Source organism: Schistocerca cancellata, chromosome 8, assembly GCF_023864275.1.
Source record: "Schistocerca cancellata isolate TAMUIC-IGC-003103 chromosome 8, iqSchCanc2.1, whole genome shotgun sequence".
NCBI classification, from domain to species: Eukaryota; Metazoa; Arthropoda; class Insecta; order Orthoptera; family Acrididae; genus Schistocerca; species Schistocerca cancellata.
The window spans coordinates 87,039,164-87,060,306 of record NC_064633.1 but is presented as its reverse complement, the minus strand read 5'-3'; positions in this window follow the sequence as shown (position 1 = coordinate 87,060,306).

The window sequence follows — 21,143 nt, the reverse complement described above, 5'->3', positions numbered from 1 at the left end:
AACTACGTGAATTCAGCGCTGAACGTCGCGGTTCTAAACTCCATCGCAGAGGCATCAAAATAGGTTCAAAATGGTTCAAATGGCTCTGAGCACTATGGGACTTGTAAGTTCTAGGGGACTGATGACCAGAGATGTTAAGTCCCATAGTGCTCAGAGCCATTTGAACCATTTTGAACCTATTTTGATGCCTCTGCGATGGAGTTTAGAACCGCGACGTTCAGCGCTGAATTCACGTAGTCCTCCTATGAGTGGACTAGGAGAACATTCCGGACTCACCACCGCTCAAAGTCGGCACGAAAAGGCCCTGGGAAAGGGAGGGGGGCATTAAAGTGCGTTAATGAAACCACCCTCTTCCCTGGGGCATTGGTTCCCACACATATCGCGGTCGAAAACGATCAGGTTCGATGATGAAGCAGCCTCACAGCGTCCCTGGAGAAAGGCTGAAACACTGGAGGCTCTCATCAGAGTGAAAGGTCGTGAATAGTCTCTTACTGTTGCTCACCGCACCGAGGAATGACGTCTTCGACCGCAAAATGTAGTTGTCAGTTCTAAGGGACTGATGACCAGAGATGTTAACTAATTAAACCTAACCTAAGAACATCACACACATCCATGCCCGAGGCAGGATTCTAACCTGCGACCGTAGCGGTCACGCGGTTCCAGACTGAAGCGCCTAGAACCGCACGGCCACAGCGGCCGGCGCATCAAAATAGGGAGTGAAATGTGGGAAAGTGGGGTTGTGATGGGCTCCCATCATTTGACAGATCCACGACGGTGTTGGGCAGAACTCTGAAGACGTTTGGTGCTAGTGTGACGTCATTAACCCACCTTACACGTTACATGAACTGGTGACCTGTGGCTTTTCTTTTCTGATGTGTCGAAACTTTTGCATCATAACAGAGGTAGGTTGTACACAACTTGGAGCAAAATTTAAAAATTAAGCGTCACAACCCATGGGAATTACGGAGTTTCCAAGAAATAATCCTTTAATTCTTTTCCGCCCTGTATATCACGATATGCGTTCTTTATACTCTGTTGTGTTTGAACCGGACACGTGTGCTTTGCTCTTAATTTATCTAATTGTGTAGAGAAATAGACGTTTGTTCTTCATTAGTACCACCCGGTATTGAGAAGACAACTCCGTAAAAATGACGCACATCACTGGACAGAGCGTCTCAGCGAGTTTCGATACGTGTATCTCTCCGTGGCGTAGTTGCAGAGCGCACAACTACGGGACAGGCTCGTCACGACATGCAGACAAATCATCCACTCCGTATCGTATCGTATCGTCACAGCGAGTGAGTTTGCGTCTGCAGATGAGCAAGTGAGTGAGGAGATTTACGCAGCGGGCTACTGCTGTTGCACTTAACCTGCGCAACAGCAACACCCACTTGAATTAACTGTACGCGCGTATTGACGTTTGCAACGGCACAGTCGGTGCCCATCAATAGACAACCTGTTGCTGATGGCGTAATAGCACGTGAAAGACAATAAGCAAATCAACCGTCTAGCGGTACATGGATGCATTGTTCGACTTTTGACTTTATTCACCGCAGACTGGCTTCGCATTTTTAATGCTATTTTCCCCTGCAGTGAAACAGAAATTCATGTAATTTAGCCGGCCGGAGTGGCCGTGCGGTTCTGGGCGCTACAGTCTGGAACCGAGCGGCCGCTACCGTCGCAGGTTCGAATCCTGCCTCGGGCATGGATGTGTGTGATGTCCTTAGGTTAGTTAGGTTTAATTAGTTCTAAGTTCTAGGCGACTGGTGACCTCAAAAGTTAAATCGCATAGTGCTCAGAGCCATTTGTAATTGAAATCGCGAGGTTGCAGTTCAGCACTACTTACAAGTAAATGATAATAGACTAGCAAAATAACTGTTCGTCGTCAGCAGTGAAGATAGTATCCGACCTACGTCAAGGTTAGTTTGATGACTGTTCATAATACACAGGCTGTATGACAAATATCATCAGAACTTGACACAGGCGAAAGTATACGGCAATACAAGCTTAACCATCCCAGCAGACATGTGTCCAACCAGCTGTGAGGTAACTTCTATGGTATGGTTACTACCCGCCACTAACGCCAGGACCAATTATCGTGATGGTTAGTAAAACCTAGTAACGCTCCATCCCCTGATTCTTTAAATAAGCGAAATTTCACGTACAACGCACTCCAGTTCCTTCTCTAAATCCTCGCACAAACGAAAAAATGGCTGACATCGAAATAAGTGTCCAAGGAATAGAAAAGCAACTGGAATCACTCAACAGAGGAAAGTCCACTGGACCTGACGGGATACCAATTCGATTCTACACAGAGTACGCGAAAGAACTTGCCCCCCTTCTAACAGCCGTGTACCGCAAGTCTCTAGAGGAACGGAAGGTTCCAAATGATTGGACAAGAGCACAGGTAGTCCCAGTCTTCAAGAAGGGTCGTCGAGCAGATGCACAAAACTATAGACCTATATCTCTGACGTCGATCTGTTGTAGAATTTTAGAAAATGTCGTTTTTGGAAACCCAGAATCTACTATATAGGAATCAACATGGATTCCGGAAACAGCGATCGTGTGAGACCCAACTCGCTTTATTTGTTCATGAGACCCAGAAAATATTAGATACAGGCTCCCAGGTAGATGCTATTTTTCTTGACTTCCGGAAGGCGTTCGATACAGTTCCGCACTGTCGCCTGATAAACAAAGTAAGAGCCTACGGAATATCAGACCAGCTGTGTGGCTGGATTGAAGAGTTTTTAGCAAACAGAACACAGCATGTTGTTATCAATGGAGAGACGTCTACAGACGTTAAAGTAACCTCTGGCGTGCCACAGGGGAGTGTTATGGGACCATTGCTTTTCACAATATATATAAATGACCTAGTAGATAGTGTCGGAAGTTCCATGCGGCTTTTCGCGGATGATGCTGTAATATACAGAGAAGTTGCAGCATTAGAACATTGTAGCGAAATGCAGGAAGATCTGCAGCGGATAGGCACTTGGTGCAGGGAGTGGCAACTGACCCTTAACATAGACAAATGTAATGTATTGCGAATACATAGAAAGAAGGATCCTTTATTGTATGATTATATGATAGCGGAACAAACACTGGTAGCAGTTACTTCTGTAAAATATCTGGGAGTATGCGTGCGGAATGATTTGAAGTGGAATGATCATATAAAATTAATTGTTGGTCAGGCGGGTGCCAGGTTGAGATTCATTGGGAGAGTCCTTAGAAAATGTAGTCCATCAACAAAGGAGGTGGCTTACAAAACACTCGTTCGACCTATACTAGAGTATTGCTCATCAGTGTGGGATCCGTACCAGATCGGGTTGACGGAGGAGATAGAGAAGATCCAAAGAAGAGCGGCGCGTTTCGTCACAGGGTTATTTGGTAACCGTGATAGCGTTACGGAGATGTTTAACAAACTCAAGTGGCAGACTCTGCAAGAGAGGCGCTCTGCATCGCGGTGTAGCTTGCTTGCCAGGTTTCGAGAGGGTGCGTTTCTGGATGAGGTATCGAATATATTGCTTCCCCCTACTTATACCTCCAGAGGAGATCACGAATGTAAAATTAGAGAGATCAGAGCGCGCACAGAGGCTTTCAGACAGTCGTTTTTCCCGCGAACCATACGCGACTGGAACAGGAAAGGGAGGTAATGACAGTGGCACGTAAAGTGCCCTCCGCCTCACACCGTTGGGTAGCTTGCGGAGTATAAATGTAGATGTAGATGTACAAACGATAACGTTGGAAGCTGAAGAAGCGAGTTAAAATTTGTGCTGGGGTCGGGACTCGAACCCGGGTCTTCTTACTTCCTCGTCAGATATGCTGACCATTACACCACCACAATATTATGGTCAACATAGCTGCACGAAGTACCGAAGTCAAATACCCTCCCCAACACAAACTGCAATTCACTTCTTCCCTTATATAGTCACTGTTACCAAGGCTCTCCGACATTGGAACAGCACCCCAGCATTGAACGTAATTTAATTTAAGATCTGTACTATCACCTGTAGTACAGCACTTCCCCATTACGTCCAACGCTGGGGTGCTATTTCAGTGTCGGAGAGCCCTGGTAATAGTGACAATATAAGGGGAGATGTGAATTGGAGTTCGTGTTGAGGAGGGTATATGACTTGGGTAGTTCGTGCAGCTGTGTTGACTGTAATGCTATGGTGGTGTAACGGTCAGCGTATTTGTCAACTAAGCGAGAAGACTGAGGTACGAGTCCCCAGCGCAGCACAAATTTTAATTCACTTCTTCAGGTTCCAACGTTATCGTAGATAAATTAGAGACTTAAATGTCTCAGGGAAAATTTAATTTAAGCAGCTACAGACGTTTGATTACTAAATTCATTTTCAGACACAGGATAAATATGCTCGCAGGAATTTGGGCACCACTTCAAGAAGAGCTACTTTTTCACGCACCTTATTTGTCACCCATCTGAGTGTTTATGACGTCATACCTCCTGAACTGACTGTGCTACAATGATAAATTATACTCTGCCGAAAAAAATGCAACATCCACAAGTTAAAGGTCATTTTATGCACAAGTGATATGAAAGGTAGGCGTATACCACAACAAATTCAGACCTAATGAAACACACGCGTCGCAGTAAAGTATGGCGAAACAGTCGCAGCAATACACAGTGTACTGGCGGCAACACGGGCGCGTGTTCTGGCATGCAAACGACGGTGAACGGCGCGGTGTGACATCCTGAGACAGATTACGCCAAGCAGCTTGCACCTTTTGCTGCAATTCGGCGACACTCACAGGCTCTGGAGAAGGGATGACCTCGTGCTTCATCGTGTCCCATACTTGTTCAGTCGGCGAGGGATCTGGTGATCTTGCTGGCCAGTGCAGTCGCTGTACACTGCGAAGAGTACGTTGCCTAGCAGCAGCCGTATTTTTTTTTTGGTCATCAGTCTACTGACTGGTTTGATGCGGCCGGCCACGAATTCCTTTCCTGTGCTAACCTCTTCATCTCAGAGTAGCACTTGCAACCTACGTCCTCAATTATTTGCTTGACGTATTCCAATCTCTGTCTTCCTCTACAGTTTTTGCCCTCTACAGGTCCCTCTAGTACCATGGAAGTCATTGCCTCATGTCTTAGCAGATGTCCTATCATCCTGTCCCTTCTCCTTATCAGTGTTTTCCACATGTTCCTTTCCTCTCCGATTCTGCGTAGAACCTCCTCATTCCTTACCTCATCAGTCCACCTAATTTTCAACATTCGTCTATAGCACCACATCTCAAATGCTTCGATTCTCTTCTGTTCCGGTTTTCCCACAGTCCATGTTTCACTACCATACAATGCTGTACTCCAGACGTACATCCTCAGAAATTTCTTCCTCAAATCAAGGCCGGCATTTGATATTAGTAGACTTCTCTTGGACAGAAATGCCTTTTTTGCCATAGCGAGTCTGCTTTTGATGTCCTCCTTGCTCCGTCCGTCATTGGTTATTTTACTGCCTAGGTAGCAGAATTCCTTAACTTCAATGACTTCGTGACCATCAATCCTGATGTTAAGTTTCTCGCTGTTCTCATTTCTACTACTTCTCATTACCTTCGTCTTTCTCCGATTTACTCTCCAACCATACTGTGTACTCATTAGACTGTTCATTCCGTTCAGCAGATCATTTAATTCTTCTTCACTTTCACTCAGGATAGCAATGTCATCAGCGAATCGTATCATTGATATCCTTTCACCTTGTATTTTAATTCCACTCCTGAACCTTTCTTTTATTTCCATCATTGCTTCCCCGATGTACAAATCGAAGAGTAGGGGCGAAAGGCTACAGCCTTGTCTTACACCCTTCTTAATACGAGCACTTCGTTCTTGATCGTCCGCTCTTATTATTCCCTCTTGGTTGTTGTACATATTGTATATGACCCGTCTCTCCCTATAGCTTACCCCTACTTTTTTCAGAATCTCGAACAGCTTGCACCATTTTATATTGTAGAACGCTTTTTCCAGGTCGACAAATCCTATGAAAGTGTCTTGATTTTTCTTTAGCCGTGCTTCCATTATTAGCCGTAACGTCAGAATTGCCTCTCTCGTCCCTTTACTTTTCGTAAAGCCAAACTGATCGTCACCTAGCAGCCGTATATGAACGTGCATTATTCTGCTGGAGAAGCAAAGCACATCTCCTTCCTATCGAAGAAACGACAGTACGACGCGGGTAACATCCTTCGCAATGTGAAGCTCGGAGTGCTGTCTGGTGTGTCGCGGGTGAGTGCGCTCTGGAATAGGCCGCTCAGCAGGCCTACGCAGTACACGTGTACTGTACGTTCATCAATCGCATACCGGCAGAGCCTGCTCACCTCACTACACACGACACAGCACCATTCCTCTCTCCAGTCAACTCTTCCACACCATCAGAGTAGCCGCGCCCGGCGATGTCGTGGTGTCGGTGACTGCCTGCCCAGAGGCACACGTGATTTTCGTTCTGCTGCAAGCGGGCGGTTCCCCATGGTGTGATTGGATTGAGGAGTTCCTAGATAACAGGACGCAGCATGTCATTCTCAATGGAGAGAAGTCTTCCGAAGTAAGAGTGATTGCAGGTGTGCCGCAGGGAAGTGTCGTAGGACCGTTGCTATTCACAATATACATAAATGACCTGGTGGATGAGATCTGAAGTTCACTGAGGCTTTTTGCAGATGATGCTGTGGTGTATCGAGAGGTTGTAACAATGGAAAATTGTACTCAAATGCAGGAGGATCTGCAGTGAATTGTCGCATGGTGCAGGGAATGGTAATTGAATCTCAAAGTAGACAAGTGTAATGTGCTGCGAATACACAGAAAGATGGATCCTTTATCATTTAGCTACAAAATAGCAGGTCAGCAACTGGAAGCAGTTAATACGATAAATTATCTGGGAGTACGCATTAGGAGTGATTTAAAATGGAATGATCATATAATGTTGATCGTCGGTAAAGCAGATGCCACACTGAGATTCATTGGAAGAATCCTAAGGAAATGCAATCCGAAAACAAAGGAAGTAGGTTACAGTACGCTTGTTCGCCCACTGCTTGAATACTGCTCAGCAGTGTGGGATCCGTACCAGATAGGGTTGATAGAAGATATAGAGAAGATCCAACGGAGAGCAGCGCGCTTCGTTACAGGATCATTTAGTAATCGCGAAAGCGTTACGGAGATGATAGATAAACTCCAGTGGAAGACTCTGCAGGAGAGACGCTCAGTAGCTCGGTACGGGCTTTTGTCAAAGTTTCGAGAACATACCTTCACCGAAGAGTTAAGCAGTATATTGGTCCCTCCTACGTATATCTCGCGAAGAGACCGTGAGGATAAAATCAGAGAGATTAGAGCCCACACAGAGGCATACCGATAATCCTTTCCACGAACAATACGAGACTGGAATAGAAGGGAGAACCGATAGAGGTACTCAAGGTACCCTCCGCCACACACCGTCATGTGGCTTGCGGAGTATGGATGTAGATGTAGATGTAGATGGTGCTCGGTAAAACAGCAGGTGAAAGATGTGCCCGAATTTCTTCTCTAACTGACGATTGGTCAGCTATCGCCGCGTGAACAGTACGTCTATCTTGACGTGCGTCTGTACTACGCAGTCATCTGGGATCTGTTCTACAAGTATGAGGATGTTACACAGACCACTGCTGAAAGCAATGACACACCACAGACACACTGCGCGCAAAATGTGCAGCAGTGCATCGATGCGTCCATACACCTTCCCGCAGGCTCACAACGGGGACCTATTCAAATGACTCAAGCTGTCGGAGAGAAGTACGTCGAACGAATGTTGCAATGATAAGTGAGTCACTAACAGTACACCCTCTCAGTATACACATATTATACCAACGTGCAACTGAACACAGTTCTAGACAGTGTCGCATCCTTTTCTGACTGTGGAAATTTGGAGCTACATTCGGCGATGTATGTGGATATTGTGAGCAAAATGTGTTGCGTGCAGAGTTAGTAGTTCAGTTTTACTGCACGAACAGCGGAAATGCAGTAAGCGATACTCTCTTTTTTGTTAATTATTGTCGGGGGTGGTGTCAGGGAAAAAAAATTTAGAAATGGTTTGAGATTGTGCGTAAAGTGAATGCCAACGATTTTCCTACACCGTATTAGGCACGGTAGAGTTTTATGTTTTTGGTGGTTCCACACTTCATATTTCACGTACTGTGTAAAGAGAAATACTTGTAAAAATTACACTCACAAGCAGCTTGATTAAGGATGGATGCTACACTGAAGAGTGAACACTTGTCGGCATTGTGAGAGAAACATCTGATCACGACGTCCAGCTTCTGTTACGTAGTCGGACCTTACACTGGTCGTCCGAGTGTCAGTAGAGTGCAGCAAGCAGGATGGGACAGACGCACGGTACCGCCGACTGTGCTTGCCGCGTACAGCCCCCAACTCCACATCTGTCTGCGAGGGTGGTGGCTGTGCTTCGTCATCTTGTTGCCTCATTTGGACCAGCGCTGACAGGCTGTCGACATCGTTAGGTTGCTACTCATCAGCAGCTTAATTAGTTACCTGAATATGTTGTCCATTAAACAGTTTGCTACTATTCTGTATACACACAAGAGCTAAAATGTCTTTATTTGCTGTTCCGCCTGTTGTTGTAATTTTAACGCCCAGCAGTGTATTTCGTTGCAACTAGTCATTCGGCCTCTGGGTTCACTCAGACGTGGTCGGCTGTCTAGTCCACTTCGTACTGCAGACCTGTTGAAGTCACTGATTAACGGTGGTAAGACGATGGGATCGTATCCGAGTGGACAGTGGTTCAAGTCCTCGCCTGGACGTCCGGGTTTAGGTTTCTTGTGGTGTCCTAGTTCTGTGGGCTTGAAGCAAATGCCGGTTTGATTCCTTTGAAATGGCAGAGTCGATTTCCTTGCCTGTCTTTCCCCGACCGCGCTTGTGCCCCGCCTCTGATAACATCGTCGTCGGCAAGTCGTTCCGCCCTAATCATCTTCGTTTCCAGCATACATCGTCAGTAACAGGGACGAGAAACCAATGACCGTGTGATGAGAGCTCGTTATTGTCTACCATAGCCGGAACGTAAAAGTTCCAATAACACGCCGATTCGTGTGCGCCTACGCTCTTAGTGGTCATTTCACACGTGAGGTACAATGCGCAGTGTCGATATGTGACGGCGCATTTATTCATCTGTTCGTCGAGTATTCCGCACTCAACAAGCTGTGACGATGAACGCGGAGACTGCAAGTCTCGCTCGCTGTTGACAGCGAGGCGTGGCTCTGCACTCGTTGACGGAACTGTACGTAACCTGTGGCGTTTATCACATTCACAGCCGAGTCGCAGCAAGATATTACGAGCGCGCTCAGCGTGCGTCAGTTGAGTTTTCGGCCAGGTACACTCCCTTGGACGAACAGCTAGACGCGCGAAGAGTCCACGTGCTCATCTACATGAGCGTGCCAATTCGCAAACGATGCAGACGTTTGAAATGGTCTCCACCGTGCATTTACCCCTAAATTTAACATTTAACTTACAAAGAAGCACATGGGATTTGCAGATCGCCTTGATACGAAACGACTTATTTGTTACGCCCAAACTCGTTTCAACAATGCTTTTAATTGAGTTCTTTCTTATGTTTTGACACTAAAATGTTGCACGATGTCTCTCTTCAAGCAGTATTCCATTAATTATTCTCGATTTGCTTCTGTCCAGTGTGTGTCATTACCACTGTACACAAATCGTAAATACTTACTACATTGTGTTTATCCGTCCTTTATCATCTCGTTTTTTGGAACTATAAGCACAAGAATCGAAATAAAGAACGAGGAACATTTGCTAACAACCAGCTGCGACATAGTCGCGTATATGAACCAGTGATCCAATACTGTCAAATGTTTTTTATTCCAGTCTTTGATCACAATATCAATTCTTTTGACGATGACCGGTTTCAGTCAGTAATGACCATCCTCAGATCTTTTCTACACCATTACGGCCTTATTACTTTAGGACATGGTGTAGAAAAGATCTGAGGATGGTCGTTACTGACTGAAACCGGTCACCGTAAAAAAAAATTGATATTGCGATCAAAGACTGGAATAAAAAACATTTGATTTGCTAACAACTTTCTGATAGGGCCGGTGGACCACACGAAGCCACTACTTTATTCTTCTCCTAAGCTGTCATTCTATGGTGAAACGGGTGTAATGTGTGGCTGGTATCTTCCTCCTGCTCATTAATGTCGACTTTCGAAACTGTGCCGCTATTTCACGTTCAGCTAGAACCTCAATTGCCCCTAACAAACTATCAAAATTCCAACTCCAGAAAGGACAGAAAACAACGAAAGTTTACCTGTTGTGCGTGTACAACATAGTGAGTGCTAAATTTTTGAGTAGTACACAGAGGTGCCACATCTGCCAGGAGCTGTGGTTTTGGCCAAGCTGGACATCCGGTCGAACTGATCTTGGGTGACAGATACGGGTTCGTCATACCATACTGCCTCAACTCTACGCCAGACTTGATCACTCGCAGCAGATGGCCTATGGCGGCGTGCCAACCTCTCGGCAAACCACATGTCTGAATGGGTGAGATATCTGGAAAGCATTCTGGGCACGGCAACAGTACCGAACTAGGTCAGGACAGCACGGGCAACATACGGCCTTGCATTATCTTGTTGAAAGATAACGTAACGCAGACATTGATGGTAGGGCACAGCCACCTGACCTAACACGTAAGAAATTTAATGCCTGTTGTCCAAATTATTCGTTTTGCGAAATGGAGGACCACGCGAAGCCAAAGGGATCGTGGCGTCACTCTTCAACGATATGTTGCAATCTATCAGTAGTTCCAAGTTATCTAAAACTGTCGCCTGCAACGCGGTTTGCGTTGACAGTGCTTTACACTAACTGTAATCATAACAGAGTGAGTCAGTAGCGTAAATGAAGAGTTGCATTGAGTCACAAGTTTCACTTGCCGATTTCCATTACCTAAAGTAGATACAAGGAAGAATAGAAATGAAAGAGATTAAAGGTTGTAGCCGAGAGTGTATTAAGTGAAGAGCAAATGGGACAAAAGATGCAATTTTTTTAATTAAACAAATAATACAAATACAGTGAGAGTGTAATATGGAAACACATTTAGCATTTATTGATTTTATTAAGAAATACGATAATGTTGATAAAGGGAAACAGAACGGTTTTAGAAAGCCGCGCGGGATTAGCCGAGCGGTTTAGGGCGCTGCAGTCATGGACTGTGCGGCTGGTCCCGGCGGAGGTTCGAGTCCTCCCTGGGGCATGGGTGTGTGTGTTCGTTCTCAGAATAATTTAGGTTAAGTAGTGTATAAGCTTAGGGACTGATGACCTTAGCAGTTAAGTCCCATAAGATTTCACACACATTTTGAACATTTTTGAACGGTTTTACAAAGCATCGCTCGTGCGAAACTCAGCTTGCCCTTTTCTGACATGATATACTGCAAACTATGGATGAAGAGCAACAGGCAGATTTCATATTTCTAGATTTCCGGAAAGCATTTGACACGCTCCCCCATTGCAGTCTGTCCACGAAGGTACGAGCATATGGAATAAGCTCACAGGTCGTGAGTGGCTCGAAGACTTCTCAAGTAATACAATCCAGTATGTCGTCCTCGACATCGAGTGTTCATCAGAGAGAAGCGTATCATCAGGGATGCCCCACGGAAATGTGATAGAACCGCTGTTGTTCTCCATATACATAAATGATTTGGCAGACAGGGTGGACAGCAAAATGTGGTTGTTTCCTGATGATGCTGTGGTGCCGAAGTTGAGTGTCTGTGGGAAGGTACAGGGTATCTTAGACAAAATTTATTGATGGCGAGGTGAATGGCAGCTATTTCAATGTGGAAAAATGTAGGTTAATGCGGATGAGTAGGAGCAACAAACGAGTAACGTTCACATACAGTATTACTAGTGTCCTGCTTGACACAGTAAAGTCGTTTAAATATTAGGGCGTAATCTCGCAAAGTGATACGAAATGAGTATGTGGTAGGGAAGGCGAATGGTCGACTTTGGTTTATTGGCAGAATTTTAGGAAAGAGTGGTTCACCTGTAAAGGAGACCACATATAAGACGATGCTGCGACCTATTCTTGGGTACTGCTCACGTGTTTGGGATCCATACCAGGTCGGATTGAAGAAAGACATAGAAGCAATTCAAAAGTGGGCTGCTAGATTTGTTACTGGTGGGTTCAAACAACACGTGTTACGAATATACTTTGGAAACTCAAATTAGAATCACTGCAGGGTGCAGGGAAGGCAACTTTCTTTTCGAGAAAAATTACTGAGAAAATTTAGAGAACCGGCATTTGAAGCTGAATTACACGTGATTCTACTGCTGCCATCATACACTGCACATAATGAGCACAAAGATAAGATACGAGGAATTAGGGCTCATATGGAGGCATATGAAATCGTCTTTCCCTCGCTCTTTTTTCGAGTTGAACAGGAAAGGAAATGACCAGTAATGGTACAGGGTACCAAAAAAATAGTTCAAATGGCTCTGAGCACTGTGGGACTTAACATCTGAGGTCATCAGTCCCCTAGAACTTAGAAGTATTTAAACCTAACTAACCTAAGGAAATCATACACAGCCATGCCCGAGGCATGATTCGAACCTGCGACCACAGCGGTCGCGCGGTTCCAGACTGAAGCGCCTAGAACCGCTCGGCCACAACAGCTGGCTTACAGGGTACCCTCCACCACATACTGTATGGTGGTTTGTGGAGTATCTATGTAGATGTAAATATAGATGTAGGAACAGAGGAGAATTGTGAGAAAAAGAGGAGATTCGCAATATATAATAAACATTTTTAAGAGTATATACACAACCACATATAAAAGTGGATGAGTCATGTGTGTGTGTGTTTTCTATATTCCCTTCTAAACCACTGGGTTGATTTCAGCTGATTTCAGTAAACTTAAGACTTATAGTCTTCCAAGAACTACTGTCAGTGTTAGAACCACATAGCTCCAGCAGGGGTGGATTTGGGGTAAAAGTATTGGGTAGCACTTGACATCTAGGCTGCTCTGCACGACAGGCATGTTTTGTGGGATGTATCAGAATGCATTCAAGGGGCTATATGTGCCAATGGGCATAGCTGAGCAGAGAGTGGGGGAAGAGGAGATGGACAGGTAAAGGTGGAAGGATGAGATGAACAAAGAGAGAAGGGAAGGAGTTGATGAACAAACAGAGAGGAGGGAGAAGAAGATGGACAGAGACAGGGTGCAGGAGGGGATGTACAAAGAGAGGGAAGGAGGAGATTCCAGAGAGAAGGGGGAGGATGAGGAGGGGTAGGATTTAGTTGAAAAATAGTGAGGGGTAGTGTAAAGATGGAAAAGGAAAAATGGAGAGGAGGAGATGGACAAGGGGGGGGGGGAGAGTGAAGCAGATAGACTGAGAGGGGGGGAGAAGGAGATGAAAAGAGATAGGGAGAGGAGGAGATGGACAAGAGGGGGGGGAAGCAGATAGACGGAGAGGGGGGAGAAGGAGATGAAAAGAGACAGGGAGAGGAGGAGACAGCCAGAGAGAGAGGGAAGGAGGAGCTATGTGCAATATATGTGGTGTATACATACACAGGCAAAGCCTCTCATAAGAGGCTAGCTTTGGATATGAATTATACTCTGCCACAGTCTAATAACTACAAAAAAAATGAAGAAAAAGGTACAGGTTTTCACCGACACTTCTTAATATTGATTTTGATGATGCAATCTGAGAATGAAAGGACATTTTTAGGGGGAATTGAGATTAACACTAATTTTTGCTTGAATTGCTTTCATACTTCATACGCAGGTGTTACCACGTTGCTGGCAGAGAATGAAGATTACCTACAAAGGGGAATGTATTCACTGCCTAAGATTTGTGAAGAGCAATATTTGACGATTTCAGAAAAGAAGACAAAATCAGCAGCTTTTAGGAAAACACCCTCTATGGACAAGCACAGTGATTAATAATACAAGAATAGGACAGGTCAAATATTTAACTATGTAGGTCCATTTAACTATGTAGGTCCATGAACCTTGGACCTTGCCGTTGGTGGGAAGGCTTGTGTGCCTCAGCGATACAGATAGCCGTACCGTAGGTGCAACCACAACGGAGGGGTATCTGTTGAGAGGCCAGACAAACGTGTGGTTCCTGAAGAGGGGCAGCAGCCTTTTCAGTAGTTGCAGGGGCAACAGTCTGGATGATTGTCTGATCTGGCCTTGCAACACTAACCAAAACGACCTTGCTGTACTGGTACTGCAAACGGCTGAAAGCAAGGGGAACCTACAGCCGTAATTTTTCCTGAGGGCATCCAGCTTTACTGTATGGTTAAATGATGATGGCGTCCTCCTGGGTCAAATATTCCGGAGGTAAAATATTCCGGAGGTAAAATAGTCCCCTATTCGGATCTCCGGGCGGGGACTACTCAGGAGGACGTCATTATCAGGAGAAAGAAAACTGGCGTTCTACGGATCGGAGCGTGGAATGTCAGATCCCTTAATCGGGCAGGTAGGTTAGAAAATTTAAAAAGGGAAATTGATAGGTTAAATTTAGATATAGTGGGAATTAGTGAAGTTCGGTGGCAGGAGGAACAAGACTTTTGGTCAGGTGAATACAGGGTTATAAATACAAAATCAAATAGAGGTAATGCAGGAGTCGGTTTAATAATGAATAAAAAAATAGGAGTACGGGTAAGCTACTACAAACAGCATAGTGAACGCATTATTGTGGCCAAGGTAGATACAAAGCCCATGCCTACTACAGTAGTACAAGTTTATATGCCAACTAGCTCTGCAGATGATAAAGAAATTGATGAAATGTATGATGAGATAAAAGAAATTATTCAGGTAGTGAAGGGTGACGAAAATTTAATAGTCATGGGTGCCTGGAATTCGACAGTAGGAAAAGGGAGAGAAGGAAACATAGTAGGTGCATATGGATTGGGGCTAAGAAATGAAAGAGGAAGCCGCCTGGTAGAGTTTTGCACAGAGCATAACTTAATCATAGCTAACACTTGGTTCAAGAATCATGAAAGAAGGTTGTATACATGGAAGAATCCTGTAGATACTAGAAGGTATCAGATAGATTATATAATGGTAAGACAGAGATTTAGGAACCAGGTTTTAAATTGTAAGACATTTCCAGGGGCAGATGTGGACTCTGACCACAATCTATTGGTTATGAACTGTAGATTAAAACTGAAGAAACTGCAAAAATGTGGGAATTTAAGGAGATGGGACTTGGATAAACTGACTAAACCAGAGGTTGTACAGAGTTTCATGGAGAGCATAAGGGAGCGATTGACAGGAATAGGGAAAAGAAATACAGTAGAAGAAGAATGGGTAGCTTTGAGGGATGAAGTAGTGAAGGCAGCAGAGGATCAAGTAGGTAAAAAGACGAGGGCTAGTAGAAATCCTTGGGTAACAAAAGAAATATTGAATTTAATTGATGAAAGGAGAAAATATAAAAATGCAGTAAATGAAGCAGGGAAAAAGGAATACAAAAGTCTCAAAAATGAGATCGACAGGAAGTGCAAAATGGCTAAGCAGGGATGGCTAGAGGACAAATGTAAGGATGTAGAGGCTTATCTCACTAGGGGTAAGATAGATACTGCTTACAGGAAAATTAGAGAGACCTTTGGAGAAAAGAGAACCTCTTGTATGAATATCAAGAGCTCAGATGGAAACCCAGTTCTAAGCAAAGAAAGGAAAGCAGAAAGGTGGAAGGAGTATATAGAGGGTCTATACAAGGGCAATGTACTTTAGGACAATATTATGGAAATGGAAGAGGATGTAGATGAAGATGAAATGGGAGATACGATACTGCGTGAAGAGTTTGACAGAGCACTGAAAGACCTGAGTCGAAACAAGGTCCCGTGAGTAGACAACATTCCATTAGAACTACTGACGGTCTTGGGAGAGCCAGTCCTGACAAAACTCTACCATCTGGTGAGCAATATGTATGAGACAGGCGAAACACTCTCAGACTTCAAGAAGAATGTAATAATTCCAATCCCAAAGAAAGCAGGTGTTGACAGATGTGAAAATTACCGACCTATCAGTTTAATAAGTCACAGCTGCAAAATACTAACACGAATTCTTTACAGACGAATGGAAAAACTGGTAGAAGCCGACCTCGGGGAAGATCGGTTTGGATTCCGTAGAAATATTGGAACACGTGACGCAATACTGACCTTACGACTTATCTTAGAAGAAACATTAAGGAAAGGCAAGCCTACGTTTGTGGCATTTGTAGACTTAGAGAAAGCTTTTGACAATATTGACTGGATACTCTCTTACAAATTTTGAAGGTGGCAGGGGTAAAATACAGGGAGCGAAAGACTATTTACAGTTTGTACAGAAGCCAGATGGCAGTTATAAGAGTCGAGGGGCATGAAAGGGAAGCAGCGGTTGGGAAGGGAGTGAGACAGGGTTGTAGCCTCTCCCCGATGTTATTCAATCTGTATATTGAGTAAGCAATAAAGGAAACAAAAGAAAAGTTCGGAGTAGGTATTACAGTCCATGGAGAAGAAAAAACTTTGAGGTTCGCCGATGACATTGTAATTCTGTCAGAGACAGCAAAGAACTTGGAAGAGCAGTTGAACGGAATGGGTAGTGTCTTGAAAGGAGGATATAAGATGAACATCAACAAAAGCAAAACGAGGATAATGGAATGTAGTCGAATTAAGTCGGGTGATGCTGACGGAATTAAATTAGGAGATGAGACACTTAAAGTAGTAAAAGAGTTTTGTTATTTGGAGAGCAAAGTAACTGATGATGGTCGAAGTAGAGAAGATATAAAATGTAGACTGGCAATGGCAAGGAAAGTGTTTCTGAAGAAGAGAAATTTGTTAACATCGAGTATAGATTTAAGTGTAAGGAAGTCGTTTCTGAAAGTATTTGTATGGAGTGTAGCCATGTATGGAAGTGAAACATGGACGACAAATGGTTTGGACAAGAAGAGAATAGAAACTTTCGAAATGTGGTGCTATAGAAGAATGCTGAAGATTAGATGGGTAGATCACATAACTAATGAGGAGGTATTGAACAGAATTGGAGAGAACAGAAATTTGTGGCACAACTGTTCTAGAAGAGGGTTACTTTCAGAAACGACTTCCTGACACTTAAATCTATACTCGATGTTAACAAATTTCTCTTCTTCAGAAACACTTTCCTTGCCGTTGCCAGTCTACATTTTATATCCTCTCTACTTCGACCATCATCAGATATTTTGCTCCCCAAATAGCAAAACTCATTTCCTACTTTAAGCCTCTCATTTCTTACTCTAATTCCCGCAGCATCACCCGATTTAACTCGACTACATTCCATTATCCTCGTTTTGCTTCTGTTGATGTTCATCTTATATCTTCCTTTCAAGACACTGTCCATTCCGTTCAGCTGCTCTACTAGGTCGTTTGCTGTCTCTAACAGAATTACAATGTCATCGGCGAACCTCAAAGTTTTTATTTCTTCTCCATGGATTATAATTCCTACTCCGAATTTTTCTTTTGTTTCCTTTACTGCTTGCTCAATATACAGATTGAATAACATCGGGGATAGGCTACAACCCTGTCTCACTCCCTTCCCAACCGCTGCTTCCCTTTCATGTCCCTCGACTCTTATAACTGCCATCTGGTTTCTGTACAAATTGTAAATAGTCTTTCGCTCCCTGTATTTCACATCTGCCATTTTAAGAATTTGAAAGAGAGTACTCCAGTCAACATTGTCAAAAGCTTTCTCTAAGTCTACACATGCTAGAAACGTAGGTTTGCCTTTCCTTAATCGATTTTCTAAGATAAGTCGTAGGGTCAGTATTGCCTCACGTGTTTCAACATTTCTACGGAATCCGAACTGAGAAACATAACAGAGAAAAAAAGAAGCCTACAGCTTGAAGTGAAGATGGGATGAAAGTATTTTTTTCTTATACAGTACGAAGGTAGCACCGATCAGCGTGCGATGCAATACGATGTCCCTAAATCGATTACAAGAATCTGCCGGTGAGCAGTGCAGCCGTGCCGCTGGAGAGGTCTGCCTTAGTTCGCGGTCTGCACGCTAAGCTGGCACGTGTCACGGGCTAGTGGCGCAGAGACCGCCCGCAGTCTATTATGGATGGCGGAGACTCTACAAGCAGGGGCAGGCCTGGCGCATCCCCCCGGGTCGTCCATATTGCAGCCGCGCCGCCCTGCCCCGAGCTGTGGCTCCTAGTGTCTGCCGCCGTACTTCCCCCATCCCCCCTCCCCCCCCCCCCCCACCAGCTTAACCGGTGTCTCGCCGTCTATGACCCTCCCCCTACACTCCCCCTCCAGCCATAAAAGCAGCCAAGCGCATCATCTGCATAGTCGCTCCGTCACACGAGCTATTCAGCTCTGCACACTACATGCACATTCCTTTGCGTCCCTCAATACCATCTAGACGTGACACACTGCGACATGTATCCGGGAATTAAGTACCGTAACCGCGTCTGTTTTTTTTTTTTTTTTTTTTTTTTGACGTTTCGCAGAAGTAATTCTAATTTCACTGTACTGTACACTCACGCACTCACTCACTCTCTCACTCACTCTCTCTCTCTCTCTCTCTCTCTCTCTCTGTCTCTCTCTCTGTCTCTCTCTCATACACACACACACACACACACACACACACACTACTGTTCAAATGGCTCTGAGCACTATGGGACTTAACATCTATGGTCATCAGTCCCCTAGAACTTAGAACTACTTAAACCTAACTAACCTAAGGACAGCACACAATACCCAGCCATCACGAGGAAGAGAAAATCCCTGACCCCGCCGGGAATCGAACCCGGGAACCCGGGCGTGGGAAGCGAGAACGCTACTGCACGACCACGAGATGCGGGCACACACTACTGTATTTCTCCAGTTTCCGCCATCGAGGAAGCCCTCGAATCGTGGGACCAGTTTCTATACAGAAATGGCTTATAGTAACTCTTCAGTTTCTCCTGGCGTAGATGATGATGAGAAAGTGGTTCAAGTGTGTACGGTCGGATCTCAGTATCCTATCAGCCACATTGACACCATCAGTTAGTATGGTGTTCTGACTGCCGATGGGCGGGCATGGGGCTTTTGTCCATATAGACTATCCCAGGTGCTTGTTGCGCCCAGCATGCATTTGTTCCGTCCGCAGTTCACGCTCTTCTGACCTCAGTTCTTGGTTCGAGCCCACAGACGGGTTCAATTACCGTTATATGACCTGCATGCGTCAAGATCTGAGAGACGCTGTCCAATGGAATCGTCCCTAGGCGCAAACCTGAGGTTTGCAGCACTGACACCACGTCACACAGCCTGTTAATTTGCCGTATTGAATATTTCCACCGACAACGATACACCTCTAAAATTGACGTCTTCCTCCTCGTTACGTCATCTAACACGCAACTTCTTCAGTGGAAGGCACAGATGAACCCAACTTGGTGCCAACTCAGGGCAGAAGGTAGCTACGGATATCTTTCACATTCCAGCGACTTGATAAGCTGTCTTTTACAATTCTGCCCAATAAAACTGCAACACTGAGGGTGATGAAAAAAAATTAAGATTTACTTAGGATGGAAATAACATGGAATGGAGGGTAAGAAAAAAAACGATGAATTGATAGACCAAACACCACATCATCTTCGAAGTGCTAAAGAAGAGAAGGATGAATTAAGTACATCATATGGCGAGAATAATGAAGTCTAGAGTCCCTAGTATATCATTCTGCAGAACAGTAGAAGGGACAATAGGGATAGGGAGACGCAGAATTAGGAGGTGAGATAACATCAGAGAGGCCAGAGCTAGACAAACACGGTAGAAAGAAATGCAAGAGGCTTATAGAGCAGGCTCATGTTCAATAAAGCCCTTTCCGCGTATGTAAAATAAAGTGAGTACTTAATTGTGGTTTCGTCCAGGATGAACAGTGGACACGATGGAAAGAAATGCAAGAGGCTTGTAGAGCAGGCACATGTTCAATAAGGCCCTTTCCACACGTTAAGTAAAACCAAACTAAAAGACTAAATACTGTCAGAAATAGGCCACGAAGTGAGTACTTGTTGTAGTATCATCCACAGGTCGCGGTGCCACACCAAAGTCAGTAACACATGTCGATAGACGAAAGCGAGGTCTCGTGGCAGTCCAGAAGAGCACGCCTCAATCGCAGCACAGCAGAGCCATCACGCGGAGGACTCTACAACGTCGAGAGTGCAAGAGCTCAGCCCACTTCGTGACTTCATCTGAATGACTCAACATCATAGGGTACGACCAACGAGTCTTGTTAATGTTGTATTCTGTACTGCAGGAGAACAGTTTGTTAATAAGTGCCTCAACTGATACTTTGTTCAGGGATCGAGACGTGGCTGCACGATCCGTTACAGCCATGCGGATAAGATGCCTGTCATCTCGACTGCTAGTGATACGAGGCCGTTGGGATACAGCACGGCGTTCCGTATTACCCTCCTGAACCCACCGATTCCATATTCTGCTAACAGTCATTGGATCTTGACCAACGCGAGCAGGAGTGTCGCGATACGATAAACTGCAATCCCGATAGGCTACAATCCTATCTTTATCAAAGTCGGAAACGTGATGGTACGCATTTCTCCTCCTTACACGAGGCATCACAACAACGTTTCACCAGGCAACGCCAGTCAACTGTTGTTTGTGTATGAGAAATCGGTTGGAAACTTTCCCCACGTTGTCAGCACGTTGTAGGTGTCGTCACCGGCGCGCAACCTTGTAGGCATGTTCTGAAAAGCTAATCATTTGCATATCACAGCATCTTCTTCCAGTTGTTTAAATTTCGCGTCTGTAGTACATCATCTTCGTGGTGTAGCAATTTTAATGGCCAGTAGTGTATAATACTTGATTTTTTTGTTTTTGTTTTATTCGTTTCTATATGGGAGTGGAACGTTACATCTGGACGGCAACGTTGGCCAGAGGTTTAATTACCTCTTTGGCAGATTGCGTCGGATGGCTTCCTCGGCGGAAGAAAGCGAGGGTGGCTACCTGGGAGGCAGCTGGTGATGGCGGCGAGAGGTGGGCGGCTCGGCAATCATCCGCCCGGGGGAAATGAGGGCCGGCTGATGGCGCAATCACCACGCAGCCCTATGCAAATCCACGCTGCCAGATTGCCGGCGCCGGCGCCGGCGCAGCCTCCGACGCTCTCCGGCGTCCTTCCGCGCTTCCAGCGAGCCGA